Source organism: Lathyrus oleraceus, chromosome 1, assembly GCF_024323335.1.
Source record: "Lathyrus oleraceus cultivar Zhongwan6 chromosome 1, CAAS_Psat_ZW6_1.0, whole genome shotgun sequence".
Classification (NCBI taxonomy): domain Eukaryota; kingdom Viridiplantae; phylum Streptophyta; class Magnoliopsida; order Fabales; family Fabaceae; genus Lathyrus; species Lathyrus oleraceus.
The window spans coordinates 296,960,534-296,980,649 of record NC_066579.1 but is presented as its reverse complement, the minus strand read 5'-3'; the positions used below and the strand labels follow the sequence as shown (position 1 = coordinate 296,980,649).

Sequence of the window (20,116 nt, the reverse complement as noted above, 5' to 3'; positions counted from 1 at the left end):
TACTCGCTCACAAGGCGATAACTTAGCACCACTAATCCCAGAATTAGAGTGTTTCTTATACGCAAGACGCCGAATACACGAATATCAATAAAAGTATGATATTCCCGATATCTTCTATCCTCCTAAACCAAAAGAAAAACCAACCATGGCTGAAGAAGGACCACAAAATCGTCCTCTTAAATTCTACGCTACCCCGTCCCAACAAGAACGTCACAACAACATTGCTGCCCCCGCTATAAATCGAAACGATTTTGAGCTAAAACCCTCACTATTATCAGCCGTCCAACAACATCAATTTACTGGAAATCCTACGGACAATCCTAATGAACACATGACCAAGTTTGTGCAGTACGCAGACACTGTAAAGGCGAATGGTGTATCTCAAGATGCGATAAGACTGCGCCTCTTTCCTTTCTCACTAAGAGACAAAGCTTGGGCTTGGTTGCAATCCTTGCCCTCCAACTCCGTTACAACATGGGAAGAACTGAAGAACGTTTTCTTATCCCGATATTTTCCGCCGAGCAAAACTGCTATGCTGAGAGCTCAAATCAATGGATTTTGACAAAAAGATGTGGAATCTCTCTACGAAACATGGGAGAGATACAAGGACATGATGAGGATATGTCCATATCACGGTCTCGAAGAATGGGTGATCATTCACACATTTTAAAACGGGCTTCTATATAACACAAGACTGACAGTAGACGCTGCCGCGGGCGGTGCACTTATGGATAAGCCATACAACAAAGCCTATCAACTCATTGAAAACATGGCCCAAAACCATTGCCAATGGGGAGGTGAAAGAACTCAAGTGGAAAAGTCCCAGACAAAGGGTGGAATGTACGAAATCAGTAGCCTTGACCATGTTCATGCAAAGGTAGATGCCCTTGTTCAAAAATTAGACAACTTGACCATACCACCCGCAGCCACTGTGGCTGCTGTAACTCCAAACTGTGAGTTATGTGGAAACCCTGGATACACTGCACAAGAATGTCAAATATTAGCAGGAGTCCCAACCGATCAAGTGAATTACACACAAGGAAATCCCTATTCGAATACCTACAACCCAGGTTGGAAAAACCATCCTAATTTCTCCTATAAGAATAACAACGCCCTGTATGCACCTGGCCAAGCACCAGTTGTTCCGCCTGGATATCAAAAGCCAGCTAGTAATGATCCTAACATGCCTAGGAAGTCAAATCTCGAATTAATGATGGAAAGCTTCATAGCTACCCAAGCTCAAACAAACAAAGACTTCTTGAACCAAAACATACATACTAGCGAGCAACTTAAACAACTAGCGAACAAAGTAGACGCCTTAGCCACCCACAATAAAATGCTTGGAACACATATTTCACAAGTGGCTCAACATCAAGCACCTACATCCGCTCTAGCTGGAACATTTCCTGGACAGCCGCAACCTAATCCAAAAGGACATGCAAATGCCGTTATACTTAGGAGTGGAAAAGAAATAGACAGACCCGTAGATCCAAGACTCCAAAACCCTGCCATGTACCAAAAACCAGATAAAACCTCAACTGAGCAGGTGAATGAACCAAAGGAAACATAAGATAATACCCAGGAGGCCGAAGAGAAAGAGAAACCTTATGTGCCTCCGCCTCCTTATAAACCACCCATTCTGTATCCCCAAAGACTTCAAAGTTCTAAAACTGTAAGTCAATTTAGGAAATTTATTGAACTTCTGAAGCAACTAAACATTACGATACCCTTTACAGAAGCCATCACACAAATTCCCTCCTATGCCGAATTTCTTAAGGAAATCCTATCCAATAAGAAAAAGATTGAGGATAACGAAACAGTTACACTTACTGGCGAGTGTAGCGCAATAATCCAAAATAACATGCCTCCCAAACTAAAAGACCCAGGTAGTTTTTCCATACCCCGTGTCATTGGAAAATTCGTCATAGACAAAGCTCTATGCGATCTAGGAGCCAACATTAGTGTAATGCCCTTAACCATCTGTAAAAGGCTTAGTATGGGAAAATTAAGACCGACCAAGATGTATATTCAATTAGCTGACCGCTCAATCAAATATCTTGTCGGTATACTAGAGAATGTCCTAGTACGTGTAGGACAATTTTACATCCCTACAGACTTCATAATCGTGGACATCAAAGAAGATGCCAATACACCTATCATATTAGAAAGGCCATTCTTGGCTACCGCCGGAGCCATAATAGACGTAAAGAGAGGTAAGATGACATTCGAAGTTGGAGAGGAAAAGGTTGAATTCATCTTAACCCAATTCTTACAAGCTCCAGCTATAGACGACACATGTTATCTACTTGATGTCATAGACGAGTGCGTGAGAGAGATGGAGATGCAAGAAACCACATACTCTGATATAATGAAAATCCAAATCCCTCCAATCTTTGAAGATGATAATTGGCATGAATCATACCAAAATGAAAGTCTAAGCGAATTCTTAGCACTTACACCCAACCACATGCCATGCCCAAAGAAACCTGACTTGGAATTAAAAGCATTACCAAAGAACCTAAGGTACGAATTCCTAGACATTAAACTGAAAAAACCAGTAATAGTCAACGCTGACTTGGGACAGATGGAAACTGAGAAATTACTAGATGTCCTAAGAAAATATCCAACTGCGTTAGGATATAACATCGTCGATCTAAAAGGAATAAGTCCTTCTATCTGTATGCATCGCATTATGCTGGAGGAAGATTGTAAAACCTCTAGAGAACACCAGAGAAGGATCAACCCAATCCTAAGTACGGTAGTCAAGGATGAAGTAAAGAAACTTCTAGATGCTGGAATCATATACCCGATCTTCGATAGTCAATGGGTTAGCCCCGTTCATGTAGTACCCAAGAAAGGGGGTGTTACAATTGTTAAGAACGAGAAGGGCGAATCTATAGCACAAAGAGTTGTGACCGGAAGTAGAATGTGCATCGACTATAGAAAACTAAACAAAGCCACTTGGAAAGATCATTTCCCTCTACCTTTCATTGACCAAATGCTTGAACGATTGGCTAAGCATTATCACTTCTGCTATCTAGACGGTTATTCAGGATTCTTTCAAATCCCAATCCATTCCGACGACCAAGAAAATACAACTTTCACATGCCCTTATGGTACATTCGCCTACCGACGAATGCCATTTGGATTATGCAACGCTCCCGCAACATTTCAAAGATGCATGATGGAAATCTTCGCCGACTTTATAGACGACATCATGGAAGTCTTTATGGACGATTTTTCTATTTGTGGGCAGAGTTTTGAAGGATGTGTATCAAACCTTGAAATGGTACTCGAAAGATGCGTAAAGGTGTTGCACCCCAAAATTTGCCCGTTAATATTACGAGGCATTTTTCAAGGCACTCCAACTTATTTTTCAAGACATTAATCTTAAAAGAACAAAGACCCAGCATACAGGTGGCCAAATCCAGAAAATGGCCTAAACTGGCTTGCTCGCTAGGCGAGCAAATCCGTCGCCTAGCGAACCCTTCGCTACACCACTCGCCTAGCGAAGCTTGCGAATACCAGAAAATTCTGGGCTTCATTCTAAGCCCATTAGGTCACGAAAAAGCATTATAAATAGCAGAGCTTCATTCAGAAAAAGGGGACAGAGGCAGACGGACAAAAACCCTAACAGAGGCAACACATCAAACCTTGAAGGCTAACCCAGAGAATTCAGAGCAACCCTAAAGAAAACCCTGAAGGAGACTCATCTGCACCAAGGTTATCTCCGCCCAACTCAATCCGGCGCCAACCCTAAGAGTGACTTGCCAATTCAAGGTTACAATTCAATTGCAAACATGTTTGCATTACTATTATTGCTTTGTGTTCTTAATTTGCATTGGCATTATGATTGAATTTATAAAAATATCTTAAGTTTTGCATATGAATTTAAGTATTATGAATATCTTGAATGTTTAACCATGTAATCTCTGTAATGGATGCCATAGGGTGTGAAGCTTTCCGGAATTGTACTGTCGTTAAAACCAGAACCCGCAGCCGCTCGCTAGCACCTCGCTAAGCGAGCATGTAGCGAACATTCGCTAAGCCTTCGCTAGGCGAGGCAGGAGCGAACGTGATAGTCGCTGATTTTTTCTGTTCTGATCTGTTTTATTCTAACCATGTGTTATTTTACCTTACATCCCTACTGCTGTGTTTCTTTTGTGGTGTAATTCTCGATTGCACCCTGATTTGGTATTCTGACCTGCTTGCTGAATTTTGTAAGGGTTCACATACTCCCGGAAAAGGTAGCTGGCTAAGGTATTCCACTTTATTTGTGGGATACCCTTGTGAAGATTCATCCTAATTACTTAACTAATTATGATATGGGCCTAATTACCTAATTGATTACAACTACCTAATTGATTGTAAAACATTGCCTTTGAATATGTGATCTTGGACCTCTCTCTGTTGCCTTACGATATTACGGTATTATGGTCATGTCCCGCGAACGTGGGGATACACTTAGTAAAGACCCTTCGGTTAAATCATCATGTCCCTATAAAATAAGTCATAGTCCCTCGGATGTTGCCTGCGAATATATGATTTTGTCCCTCGATGACCCTTCGTTGTAGCCTACGGTTAAATGATGATCGTCCCTTCGAATGCTAAGGTATCCTTACAAATGTTGCCTTCAATGACCAATCGATGACCCTACGATGTCCCTTTACATCCAAAGGGATAAGACTACTTACTTCTCAATAGTAAGGACAGTTTTACCCTCATAAGGATAGGAAATGCCCATAAAGACCTTGGGTAGGTATAACTCCTAAATGCTTGCTCACAGCTTAAACTACTTTTCACACCTCACACTTTTCAAAACCTCTATTAGAAAATCACCACTTGGCATACATTCGTACTAGAATCATTGTCAAGTTATATTTTTCTAAACAGCTTTCAAAATTAAACGAGATAAATACTCTGTATACATTCGTACAAGAATCATTACAAAGTTAAACTCTCTTTTCAAAACATTTTCTAAACAGCTCTCACACACTTTTTCAGACAAGAAAAACATAAGTGATCAAGCAATTAAGAGCCCATGGATAACGATGGATACAAAGGGTGCTAACACCTTCCCTTTGTATAATGTACCTCCCGAACCCAAAATCTAATTAAGGTCTTTCCTGTTCTTTTCCGCCTTTCCTTATTGGATAAAAGAAAAGTCGGTGGCGACTCTTGCTAACCGCGACATTTGCTTTCCAAAGCAAAAACACACGAAGTCAGTTCACCGTGTTACAAAAGGTAAACCTAGTTTTAAACTGGGAGAAATGCCACTTCATGGTTCAACAAGGAATCGTGTTAGGTCACGTAGTATCTGACAGAGGAATTGAAGTAGACAAAGCTAAGATCGAAATCATAGAGAACCTTCAACCTCCGAAAACCGTATGAGAAATACGAAGCTTTTTAGGACACGTCGGTTTCTACCGACGTTTAATTAAAGATTTCTCGAAAATTACCAAGCCACTTACAGGTTTATTAATGAAAGACGCTGATTTCATCTTTGATGAAAAATGTTTAACAACGTTCAACCAACTGAAAACATCTTTAATCACCGCACCCATAATGCAACCACCTGACTGGAGATTACTGTTTCAAATCATGTGTGATGCGAGTGATTACGCAGTAGGCGCAGTACTAGGACAAAGAAAGCATAAGAAGCTTCATGCTATTTACTATGCGAGAAGAACACTAGATCCAACCCAAATGAACTACGCCACCACTGAAAAAGAACTTCTAGCCGTTGTGTTCACTTTGGACAAATTCCGTTCCTACCTAGTAGGGGAGAAAATTATCATCTATACCGACCACGCCGCTATTAGATATCTGTTAAGTAAAAAGGATTCCAAACCAAGACTTTTAAGATGGATCCTTCTCTTACAAGAATTTGACTTAGAGATAAAAGATAAGAAAGGTACTGAAAACATAATAGTAAACCACTTATCACGAATCGAAGGGAATAAACCTGAACAAATCCCAATTAACGATGATTTCTGTTACGAACGACTCATAGCCCAAATGGAAAGCAATATGTCTGAACTAACATTAAACGATACAGAAATAGAAGAATCCGTGGAAGAAATACATGCGAATGCAACTCTGCCATGCTATGCTGATTTTGTCAACTACCTAGCTGTCGGAGTACTTCCACCAGACCTATCTTACCAACAAAAGAAGAAATTCTTTCACGATCTAAAACAATATTACTGGGATGAACCTCTGCTTTTCAAAAGAGGTACCGATGGTATTTTCCTTCGATGTGTTCCTGAGGATGAAATAGATGATATAATCTCTCATTGCCATTCCGCTCCCTATGGAGGGCATGCAAGTACCTCAAAGACTTGCACTAAGATCCTACAATCAGGCCTCTTTTGGCCTACTCTATGGAAAGACGTCCATAATGCGGTTATAAAATGCGATCGGTGCCAACGCACTGGCAATATCTTAAGACGCGATGAAATGCCACAAATAGGAATCTTGGAAGTAGAAGTCTTCGATGTATGGGGGATTGACTTCATGGGACCATTCCCAGCTTCTTTTGGTAATAAGTACATACTCGTTGATGTCGATTATGTTTCAAAATGGATCGAGGCTATAGCCTCTCCGACAAATGACACACGAGTAGTGATTAAGTTATTCAAAAACATTATCTTTCCCAGATTCGGTGTGCCAAAACTAGTAGTTAGTGACGGTGACTCCCACTTCATATCGAATATCTTTGGAAAACTTCTTCTGAAGTATGGAGTCCGACACCGTGTAGCAACACCTTATCACCCACAAACTAGCGGGCAAGTCGAAGTCTCGAATCGAGAAATCAAACAAATTCTAGAGAAGACCGTAGGAATATCCAGAAAAGACTGGTCATCCAAACTAAACGAAGCTCTGTGGGCCTACATGGCGGCTTACAAAACCCCGATAGGAACCACACCCTTCAAACTAGTCTATGGTAAATCATGTCACCTCCCTGTGGAATTAGAACACAAAGCATATTGGGCAATTACAACCCTAAATATAAACTATACTTCCGCAGGCGAGAAACGGACTCTGGACATTCATGAATTAGAAGAGCTGAGATTGGACGCTTACGAGAATGCCAGGATCTACAAAGAGCGAACCAAAAGATGGAATGACAAACGCATTTCTAGGAAGGAGTTTAATGTCGGCGACGTAGTGCTACTATTCAATTCAAGACTTAAACTTTTTCCAGGAAAACTCAAATCTAGGTGGTCCGGCCCTTTCGAGATCACCAAACTCCTCAAAAGCGGTGCGATAGAAATAAAAGGTAGGAATAGTGACCCTTTTATAGTAAACGGGCAGCGATTAAAGCATTATCATAATATTGAAAATAGAGACTATTCGAACAGCCTCAGACTTATAAAGCTGCCCGCTCAACCCCAAACCTAGTACACCGCGACGTTACTGTCGAACTTACGACATTAAACAAAGTGCTTAGTGGGAGACAACCCACCCTTTTTCCTTTTTTGTTATCTTTGTTACAAACTATTTTCCTTCTTTGATTTTCTTCTTTATTTTGTTTGCTCGCCTCTTCTTGATTCTTTGCAGTCATTCTTGTTGCTTCTAGTTGCTAACTTAGACATATTGGATATTGATAAACAGGAAAATTACTAACTAGTTAGTTAATTACTTTCATCATGCAATAAATAGAGACAGTTTTCAGAGGCAGAATTCAAAGAAGGCGGTATGATTATCTAGCTCGGAAGGATATGGCATTGACCATATATTATGATGGACCTACCATGGATAAGTTAGGTATCCGAGATAACATCCTATTTATATTTAACCAGCTAGGGTGGGAGAATGCATCCATTAAGAGACGGTTTGTCACGTACCGTGAACTAACCTTAGAATTCCTTAGCTCCCTTGTATACAACCCCGAGCATGGTTACGGACTTAACAAAGGGTTGATATCCTTTAGGTTGTTTAGCATGGACTTCACCTATAGCCGTCGAGACCTTACTGACCTCCTAGGATTCCCTAGTGGCCCTTTCGCCTTTACTACCCGCCAGGAGGAACTAATCGATGACATCGACCTAGATGACTTTTGGGGTAGCTTAACTGGAGAATCCAACCCAAACCCGAATGAGATGCACTCAGAAATGATCCATAACCTTGCTATCTGATACTTTCATAAAATACTAGCCTACACCTTGTTTGGTAAGGAAGAGAATAACACCATAGTGTCCCGCGATGAACTTTTCATCTTGCTATGTGTCGATCAAGGTCGACATGTCAATATCGTGACATTCATGATGGAGATATTTGTTCACCTTGCTAAGAACAACCGTACCCTAATAATAATAGGTGGCCTAGTAACCATGATAGCAGACGCTATCGGACTTAGACGCCCACTTTATGAGAATGTACCATTTGGAAACATCCGACCCATGGATATCGAATTTTGCTTTGATCGCAGAATCATAGGAAACCTTGGGACGAATACTTTTGATTATTTAATCAATAACGAAGTGGTCCGACTATTTACCTTGCCTAACCATGAGAGAACGAGTGTTCACAACCACAATAACTGGCTTTATGACTTAGATGAACACCCTATTGATCCACCTTCACCTCCCGAGACACCGCCCAAATATGAGTATATCAATGACCCTATCCATGTAGAAGAATCTGATCTTGAAACACCTCCAAACTACTATAACATTGATGAACCGGTTCCTCCATCATATGCTGATAATCTTGCCATGCTTCTCACCCGTCTGAATGGTTTCCAAGATGACATCACAACTGTGAAAGACGAGATAAAGATCATACGCTTTGATGTCTTAGGCCTGATGGATATAGCCGTCGAGCAGTTTCATCACCTGAACGAAGCTGTAGCTGCATTGGGACAAAACCGTGGCTAATACTACTGATCACTGATTTCTCCTACTCGCACTAAGCAATGAGGACACTGCTTTGTTTTGTATGGGGAGGGAGCGCATTTATTTTATTACTTTTGTTTAATTACTTTATTACTTTTGTTTGCTATGTTACCGTTATTATTTTTTTCCTATGTTACATTTAATTTCAATTTATTAATTCAAGTGCTATTCATTTATTTCTGCTTATTCATTTATTTATTTATTTTTGTATCTATGCTTTTAAATTCAATTGCTTAGTTATCATATTATGCTGTTATCATATGCTCCTGAAATTAAAACTGTTGTAACCTGTGATAAGAAAATTGAAAATCAGCGTGTGATAACCGTCACATATAGTGTGACGCCCATCTCACAGACGTGACGACCATCACGGATCTACCACGATCATCACACGGCATGTAAATGATCGTGACGAGCATTTGACCGTTGCAGACGACCGTTACGCACATGTTGCGCGTGACGACCGTCGCACCCCTGTGACGACCGTCACGAACTCCAGAGAGCTCGCGTATAAATGCAGGTGCTTTTCCTCTCTTCTTCCTCATCAATCACCACTCTCATACCATTCTGCTCTCCATTATTCAATTCTTTACATTTTTTTAAGCGTGTAACTCACAAATATTCCATCTCACCCACCAACACCAAAAGTTTCATACACCTCATCAATGGTTCGTCAAGAAAGAGCCGCTCCCGACCTTTCAACCTTCGTATTCCGAAATGGAGAAGTCGGCGAACGCCAAAGAGACAACTACCTCAAGTTCTACCAACGCTGCGTTCAAGCTACAAGGTATGTTGATAATGAATACCCGACGGAGCTAGGACTTTTGGAGGGCGTGGAGTGGATGCTGACAAACTCCAGCTTGACGCAGCTGTGTACCACACCGCAACCAACCTACGAAGCACTGACCCTGGAATTTCTGAGTTCCTACTCTTATATCACACCCCCTGGCGCAACTCAATTTCTCACCGGAGTCACCACATTTAGAATGTTCGGCACCGAGTATTCCCTAAATCAAACCCAGATAGCGAGAATGCTTGGTTTCCGACGTGGAGAAAGAATTCACTGATGTCCCTGACGGATGGTCAGAGATAGCATTTCAAGTTTGACACAACCTCACAAACATGAACGCCACGAGTTGGGATACGCTTAACGCAACATATATTCACAACCCATCCATTAGATACTTCCACCGAGTCCTAGGGCACACAGTTTTTGGAAGAGTCAGCAATCATAAGGTAAACTCCAAGGAACTTTTCCTTCTTCACTGTGTGTTTACCCCAATTGTGTTCAGTGTCACTCCTTTCCTACTAGCCAACATCCAAGCTGCGTGCCTGAGAGGCAGCCAGGCGTTTTGTTTTGGGGGAATCATCACCTCCATAGCACTAGGCTTGAATTTGGGAGATAGGCTCGCCAACTTGCCAGCTCTGCCAGCAGAATTCCTCGACATCGACTACTGTCGTGCTTCACATCTGATCAAAGCAAGAAACGGCGGGAAGTACCATCCTGTTATCAGGAACAAGGTAGTTCGGAGCATCATCATGTCCAACAGGAACTGCACAGATTCGACAAATATGGAAAATTGGATTTTTGATCTGGATGCCCCCAAGGAAAATGAAGGAAATCCTGGTAATTGTGAAGATGAAGTCGAGGAGGAGCTTGACCGAGGCATGCCACAACCACCTCAAGAGCACGCTGCAGAGACTTCTTCCCGAGGACAGCAGAGAAGCGAACGAAGACCCGCCTCCATGGAAAACATCTACGCCGAGATGATGCGACACAACTAAAGAATGGAAGAATGCCAAACAGAAATGATGCAAGCGATCTAGCAAATGCAACGGGATCATCACGATTATGCAAACTGGCATGATCAGAGGATGGCAGAGCTTTCCGACCAGATGAGTGAAGGAGAATTGCCATCCAAGGCGCAGCGGAATATAAAAATTTCTCCTTTAATGATCCTTACGAATGAGCATGATCAGTGATAGAATCGTTACCTCTTGTGGCGATTCAAACCTTTGGTGCAGATCTTTGACAATGATCAACCTTTGATACAGATCCACGGGGCGATCACGAACGTTGAACAATGACAACGTCTCTACTCAGTCCACACGAACGGATTCCTTCAATCGCAGTGCTAGCTGTTTGTGAGTGAAGGCTTTGAGTGAGAGAGAGAGAGATACGAAATTCCAACTCTTCAGTTGTGTTGTCTGGAGTGTGAATGCTTCTACCCAAGGGGTTCTATTTATAGAACCACTTGTGTGGGCTTCAAGCCAAAAAGCCCACTTAAGTGCATTTTGGCCCATATCTCAGAATATGCCAAAATCACTTAAGTATTGGTACTTTACCATATTTCGTATTCTTCTTAAGTACACCGTACCTTACGATGTTCCTTAATTATTCTATCTCTCATCAATCCGTCCTTTGTGTGTGACCCTATAGGTTTTCGCGGCGTTGGCAATTATATTAAATCATGCATTTAACATAATAAACAGTGAGCGGTATCTAGCAACACATCACTGCTACCCAAGTCACGAAAATGTCATGTGATCTGACAAAACCTCCTGTGATAATAATTATGTGTATAATTACCCCTTTGCCCTTATGTCTATATTGAACACAAGGTATAGACCATGTCACCCTTGTCCAGTTCAATATTGGGCCCATAGACATTTATCCTGTTAAGCAGGATTGGCAAATTCCATCTAGGACACTCATGTCCCTCAGCATGCTTCGTGGAGTACCTATCAACTGCCTTTATGGTTATCCAGTTACGGACAACGTTGGATCAGCAATAAAGCACTCGACTCTACATCTAGGATCCATAGTGGTTTCAGGTCGAAGAGTGGTATACACTATTATCACCATGAGAATAACTTATGACACTTTGCATAACTTTCTATATAGTATTCTCATAGCGGGTCAATCCAGTATGAATATTACTCTTAATATTCATACCTATGTTTAAGACTTGATAACTCTTTATCCATGATCCATGAGACGTGATCATCAGTCTACAAACATAATAGTCTCCATGCTTTAATGTTATCCCATTTCATAATAAAGCTTGACTACGGACATTTTAAGAATAGTGTCCTTATGTTTAATGTGATCTCATGATTAAGTCATACTTGATACATTAAATGGACTATCTATTCCAGGGACTTTATTAAACAAACATAATAAAGAAAAATGCCTTTTTATTATTAATAAATAATTCGATACAAGTACCAAAAGTATTGGCCTCTAGGGCTTACACCAACAATCTCCCACTAGCACTAGAGCCAATTAGACATATCCCTAATGCCCATAGATCTAGTATGGCCATCATGCTTCTGCTGCGCAAGAGGCTTTGTCAGTGGGTCAGCAATATTGTCGAGTGTAGGTACTCTACATATTTTCACATCTCCTCTATCAATTATCTCTCGAATGAGGTGATAACGCCTAAGTATGTGTTTGGATCGTTGGTGAGATCTAGGCTCCTTAGCTTGTGCGATAGCACCATTGTTATCACAATAGAGACCAATGGGATCCACAATGCTAGGAACTATGTCAAGTTCACTAACGAACTTTTTGATCCAAACAGCTTCCTTTGCTGCACTTGAGGCAGCAATATACTCGGCCTCGGTTGTAGAATCAGCAACTGTATCTTGCTTTGAACTTTTCCAGCTCACAGCGCCACCGTTTAAGCAAAACACATAACCAGATTGCGATCTAAAGTCATCCTTATCTGTCTGGAAGCTAGCATCAGTGTAACCAATTACAGCCAACTCTTCCTGACCTCCATATATCAAGAATGATTCCTTAGTCCTTCTCAAGTACTTAAGGATATTCTTAACAGCTACCCAATGGGCATCACCAGGATCAGATTGGTACCTACTCGTTGTACTTAAAGCATACGAGACATCTGGTCGAGTACATAACATGGCATACATGATAGATCCTATTGCAGATGCATATGGAATCTTATTCATGTGTTCCCTTTCTTCCTTAGTTGAAGGGGATTGTGTTTTTGATAGACACAGGCCATGTTGCATAGGTATGAATCCTTTCTTGGAATCATGCATATTAAAGCGTCTCAGCACTTTGTCTATGTATGTACTCTGACTTAGGCCAAGCAGTTTTTGTGATCTATCTCTATAGATTCTGATTCCTAATATATAGGCTGCTTCACCTAGGTCCTTCATAGAAAAGCATTTCCCCAACCAAGTCTTTACTTGTTGCAGGGTAGGGACATCGTTTCCAATGAGTAATATGTCATCTATATATAATACCAGGAACACGATCATGCTCCCACTAACCTTCTTGTAGACACAAGGCTCATCTTCGTTCTTAATGAATCCATATTGTTTTACCGTTTCATCAAAACGAAGATTCCAGCTTCTGGAAGCTTGCTTCAATCCATAGATTGATCTTTGTAGCTTACATATCTTATGGGCTTCTTCTGGTATGTCAAATCCTTCAGGTTGTGTCATGTACACATCCTCAAGAAGATTCCCATTAAGGAAAGCAGTTTTGACATCCATTTGCCATATTTCATAATCATGATATGCAGCGATAGCAAGTAAAATTCGAATAGATTTAAGCATTGCAACTGGTGAAAAGGTTTCATCATAGTCAACGCCATGAATTTGTTTATATCCTTTTGCAACCAGTCTTGCCTTATAGGTATGTACCTTGCCATCCATGTCAGTCTTCTTTTTGAAGACCCACTTGCATCCTATAGGATTAACTCCTACAGGAGGTTCTACCAAGTTCCAAACTTGGTTCGTGTACATGGAATCTATTTCGGATTTCATGGCCTCTAGCCACTTCTCAGACTCGGGACCAGTTATGGCCTCTTGGTAGGTCACAGGCTCATCTTGATCCATGAGTAATACATCACCTTGATCTGTTATGAGATATCCATATCTTTCAGGTAGGTGACGTATCCTGCTTGACCTACGCTGGTCTTGTTCTACTTGAGCAGGTTGTTCTTCCACAACTACTTGTGTTTCCTGCTTCTAATTCCTCCATAGGTGTATCAATGCTTTGCGATTCTTGAATTTCTTCAAGCTCTACTTTCCTCCCACTGGTTTCTTTGGAAATAAAATCCTTTTCTAGGAAAACTCCAGTTCGAGCGACAAACACTTTGCCCTCAGAAGGATTGTAGAAGTAATATCCTCTTGTTTCTTTAGGATACCCCACAAATAAGCATTGGTCAGATTTGGGCTCAAGCTTAGTTGAAATTTGTCGTTTCACATAAACTTCGCAACCCCAAATCTTCATGTAAGACATATGTGGTCTCTTACCACTCCATATCTCATATGGTGTTTTATCAACCTTTTTGGATGGAACACGGTTAAGTGTGTAAGCTGCTGTCAATAGCGCATGTCCCCAAAAGGAGTTTGGAAGATCGGCGTGACTCATCATGGATCGGACCATGTCCAACAGGGTTCGATTTCTTCTCTCAGATACACCATTCCATTGGGGTGTTCCAGGAGGAGTAAGTTGGGATAGTATCCCACACTCTTTTAGATGGTCATCAAACTCTAGGCTTAAATACTCACCACCTCGATCTGATCGAAGAGGTTTAATATTCTTACCTAGTTGGTTTTGTACTTCATTCTTGAATTCCTTGAACTTTTCAAAGGACTCTGATTTGTGTTTCATTAAATACACATAACCATATCTACTGAAATCATCAGTAAATGTGATGAAGTATTGAAAACCTCCTCTGGCTGGTATGTTCAGTGGTCCGCATACATCAGTATGTATGAGGGCCAAAAGATCATTAGCCCTTTCACCTTTTCCTGTGAATGGGGACTTTGTCATCTTTCCAATTAAACAAGATCTGCATGTCTCATATGATTCATAATCAAAAGAGTCCAAGAGCCCATCTTTATGGAGTTTGGAAATGCGTTTCTCATTTATGTGGCCTAACCGACAATGCCAAAGGTAAGTTGGATTTAACTCATTTGGTTTCATCCTTTTAGTATTAATGTTATAAATAGGCATTTCAAGATCAAGGACATATAGTCCATTGTTCATCTGTGCAGTAGCATAGAATATATCATTCAAATAAATTGAGCAACAATTGTTCTTTATTATAAATGAAAAACCAAACTTGTCCAAACAAGAAACGGAAATAATATTCCTGCTAATTGCAGGTACATAATAACAGTTCTCTAACTGAATTATTAAACCACTAGGTAAAGTCAATCCATAAGTTCCTACGGCTAAAGCAGCAACCTTTGCTCCATTTCCAACTCGTAGGTCGACTTCACCTTTTGCCAATTTTCTACTCCTTTTAGTCCCTGCACATTTGTACAAATGTGAGAACCACATCCAGTATCTAATACCCATGTCACAGAAGTAGATAAATTAATTTCAATAACAAAAATACCTGAAGTTGAAGTCTCTACTCCATTCTTCTTATCTTCCAGGTACTTTGGGCAGTTTCTCTTCCAGTGTCCGGTTTTACCGCAATGGAAGCAGGTGCCTGCTTTTGCTATGCCTCCACTAGGCTTCAAAGCAGCAACGGTGGGTTTGGGTTTGACAACTTCCTTGCCTTTCCCTTTATCACCCTGCTTGATGGGCCTTTTGTTCTGTCTCTTTCCATTTCCGATCATCAGAATGGACTTCCTTTTGACTTCAGATTCTGCTCAGCCGTTCTTAACATGGCTAGCAGCTCAGGAAGCGATTTGTCCATATCATTCATATTGAAATTTAGGACAAACTGACTGAATCTATCTGGCAACGATTGCAAGATCAAATCAGTCGCAAGTTCCTTTCCGAGGGGAAAACCCAGTCTGTCAAGGTTTTCCACATACCCAATCATCTTGAGTACATGGGGACCTACAGAGGCTCCCTCAGCTAACTTGCCTTGAAAAAGGGCTTTTGAAATTTCAAACCTCTCATGCCTTGCTTGCTCTTGATAGAGCAGCTTCAGGTGTTCGATCATATCGAATGCCGACATGTTCTCATGTTGCTTTTGCAATTCTGAGTTCATGGTAGCTAGCATGAGACAGGCAGTTTCATTGGCATCATCGACATGCTTCTTATAAGCATCTCTTTCTGCCTTAGGTGCAGAACTAGGAGGTTCCTCTTCAGGAACAGGTGTCTCCAAGACATACAGCTTTTTATCATGTTTGAGGACAATCCTCAGGTTTCGGTGCCAATCCAGAAAATTTGTCCCAGACATTTTTCCTTGTCAAGGATCGATCGCAAAATGTTGTTAGAGGTGTTTGTTGTCATGGTAATCTACATAAGAAATAATGAAAATATAAGTATTATTGACATATTTAATTAGGCCTTTAATTAAACATGCTCCCACTATTTTACTCAAAACAAATGACCCTCATCATCTGATTCGGAAAATCCCGTTGGAAGATTTTCTAGTGGGTCGAGGTCCATATTTCACTTCGTTCTAAGTCCGCGTAGGCGGATTACACAAAACTAGGTTATTTAGGTAGGAAGTCCTTCCAATTGTATCTCATACAACTCTCGAAAATTTCAATTGGGTGAATAACTCCTTATTCTAATCCATCATATGGATTATTCCCAACTCTTGCTTCTAAACATATATAATCTTATTATAATTTGTTTAGTTAAGTTTGACCCATTGTTTTAACAGTTGGATATTACAATTATCCCATCGCACCTTACTAATATATAGATCATGCACCTCGCGTAGGCGAAACCTACAATTTCAATTACTAGTCTTGATGAGTGTTAAAACTTGGAAAGCTTAAAACTTAATATTTAGTTTTGAGGGAATTGCAATTTTACTGATCTCACCGGCTTGTTTATCATATAAACCGTCTCTCACATGCATCAACATACATACACATGCATCAACATACATATAAACAAAATGAAACAGTTATGGCCCCTAGCGCAATTGTTCTCCCAAGCCAATGAGAGAACCTAAGCTAACCTATAACGATCTAAGCTTCTCCAAGCAAGATCTTCAAGGTTGTCTTCCTTTGGCACTGACTTCTTTGCTTTCTTCATATCATTACATTACATGAAAGAAACTCGTTTTACATACGAGGGAGTGAGATGAGAAAAGAAGTTACATTTGGGAGATTAAGAGAGAGGCACGACACGCAGGTCGTATTTTAAAATCCAAAACAAAACAAAGGAAAACTAAGGCCATAACCGATCACCACAAGACAATAATAAAAACTTTATTATTATTATTAATTCCTTTAATTAATAAAATCAAATTAAATTTCGACGACCGATCACACTACGCAGAGTTAGCCGGGGGTCCGCTGCCCGGACAGCGGGAACGGGTGTTCCGCTGCCCGGTCAGCGGACGGTGGTTCCGCTGACCGTTCAGCGGACAGGGGTCAAGGGGGCAGCGCCCCTTGCGGGTTCTAAGGGGCAGCGCCCCGCTCGAAAATTTTAATGAACAATTCATTTTAAAAATTGACGTCGTTTTTCGTATCAACACTTGATACTTCAAAGCACTTTTTCTAGCCGAACCGGTGAATTTTTTTTCTTGCGTTAACCGGTTAACCATATGCGTTAACCGGTTAACACTGTTTGAAAACATTTAGAAAACTCTTTTCTGCCTTGCGTTAACCGGTTAACCAAATGCGTTAACCGGTTAACACTGTTTGAAAATCTCAAAAAATTTTTATTTCGCATTCCGTTAACCGGTTAACCATATGCGTTAGCCGGTTAACACTGTTCCAAAATTAAAAAAAATTATTTCGTATTACGTTAACCGGTTAACCATACGCGTTAACCGGTTAACACTGTTCGGAAAAGTGTTTAGGACGCACAACTCTTGTGCAATCAAACCCCAATCGCATAACTCTCTAACAACACAACCCTTGTGTCGTCACTAACCCTGATGCACCAATTTCAGACCGTCAAATACGTCTCGATTGTTAATTCAGTATGATTGATCAACACGTCATTGCTTCACCATACTAATGTCGGATCAAGAAGCAAACGACCATTGATCGCTCAAAGGAAAACAATCATCGAGGTTTTTGAATGAATGAAACAAGAACACTATATCATATATAATGTATTTTGCATCAGGGTTACATATATCACATATATGTAACTTGATCGATCTCAATTTAACTTTGATTCATTCTGTTTTAATCATATTATTACAGAACAAAAACAGTTATCAGATTCATGGTTTCGTAAGTGGCTCTGATACCACTGAAGGAGAATTGCCATCCAAGGCGCAGCGGAATATAAAAATTTCTCCTTTAATGATCCTTACGAATGAGCATGATCAGTGATAGAATCGTTACCTCTTGTGGCGATTCAAACCTTTGGTGCAGATCTTTGACAATGATCAACCTTTGATACAGATCCACGGGGCGATCACGAACGTTGAACAATGACAACGTCTCTACTCAGTCCACACGAACGGATTCCTTCAATCGCAGTGCTAGCTGTTTGTGAGTGAAGGCTTTGAGTGAGAGAGAGAGAGAGATACGAAATTCCAACTCTTCAGTTGTGTTGTCTGGAGTGTGAATGCTTCTACCCAAGGGGTTCTATTTATAGAACCACTTGTGTGGGCTTCAAGCCAAAAAGCCCACTTAAGTGCATTTTGGCCCATATCTCAGAATATGCCAAAATCACTTAAGTATTTGGTACTTTACCATATTTCGTATTCTTCTTAAGTACACCGTACCTTACGATGTTCCTTAATTATTCTATCTCTCATCAATCCGTCCTTTGTGTGTGACCCTATAGGTTTTCGCGGCGTTGGCAATTATATTAAATCATGCATTTAACATAATAAACAGTGAGCGGTATCTAGCAACACATCACTGCTACCCAAGTCACGAAAATGTCATGTGATCTGACAAAACCTCCTGTGATAATAATTATGTGTATAATTACCCCTTTGCCCTTATGTCTATATTGAACACAAGGTATAGACCATGTCACCCTTGTCCAGTTCAATATTGGGCCCATAGACATTTATCCTGTTAAGCAGGATTGGCAAATTCCATCTAGGACACTCATGTCCCTCAGCATGCTTCGTGGAGTACCTATCAACTGCCTTTATGGTTATCCAGTTACGGACAACGTTGGATCAGCAATAAAGCACTCGACTCTACATCTAGGATCCATAGTGGTTTCAGGTCGAAGAGTGGTATACACTATTATCACCATGAGAATAACTTATGACACTTTGCATAACTTTCTATATAGTATTCTCATAGCGGGTCAATCCAGTATGAATATTACTCTTAATATTCATACCTATGTTTAAGACTTGATAACTCTTTATCCATGATCCATGAGACGTGATCATCAGTCTACAAACATAATAGTCTCCATGCTTTAATGTTATCCCATTTCATAATAAAGCTTGACTACGGACATTTTAAGAATAGTGTCCTTATGTTTAATGTGATCTCATGATTAAGTCATACTTGATACATTAAATGGACTATCTATTCCAGGGACTTTATTAAACAAACATAATAAAGAAAAATGCCTTTTTATTATTAATAAATAATTCGATACAAGTACCAAAAGTATTGGCCTCTAGGGCTTACACCAACAATGAGTGCCCTGACTTATCGCGTAGATACCATCCAGGAGTACACTGAGCATGTAGGATTGGATCCTACCCAGCGAGGGAGAGTTGAGCGCGCAAGATCAAGAGCCAGAGCACACAGAAGCCAGCAGCGTAACGATGAGTAATAATTTTTGTTTCTTTCTTTTTATTCTGTATACTGTCGCATTGAGGATAATGCATTGATTAAATATGGGAGGAAATCCTTATCCCTCCTCTACTTGTTTCTATTGTTAGTATTTTCAGCCAATACAAAAAAATTTGTTTGTCCTTATCAATCATTTATACATATTTTGGCATAACAATTTTTTTCCTTAAGACTAAATGCATACCCTACGAGTATATAGGTTGTCTTGCGGAGGTTTTGTTAGGAAAACTGAGAAAGATCTAACAAGATTGATACCGTCCCGGTACCCTAGATCCCTCACTTCTACGAGATCAGTTTGAATAACCATTATACTAACATCTAGTAGTTTATACTAGTAGTCAGCACCGCCTCAAGCGCAAACCACGTGGAAAGCCGATGAATATAAGTGTTTGATGCCTACAAATTAAGAAATTCCTTCATACTGTTGCTATCAAGAAATTGATGAACCATAAAAAAAGGTTGCAAAGATATACAAAAAGAAGGAACGGAAACCCCAGTTGGTTGGTCCAGAGGTACCTGGTACT

At 40.4% G+C, this 20,116-nt stretch overlaps 1 non-coding gene across 1 annotated transcript; it reads right to left on the bottom strand.

Annotated features, from left to right (window-relative positions):
- Positions 1-532: 532 nt before the first annotated feature.
- Positions 533-639, bottom strand: LOC127117080 (small nucleolar RNA R71). Its single transcript, XR_007801841.1, has one exon. It is a non-coding gene; the product is annotated as a small nucleolar RNA R71 (small nucleolar RNA).
- Between the last annotated feature and the right edge of the window lie 19,477 nt (positions 640-20,116).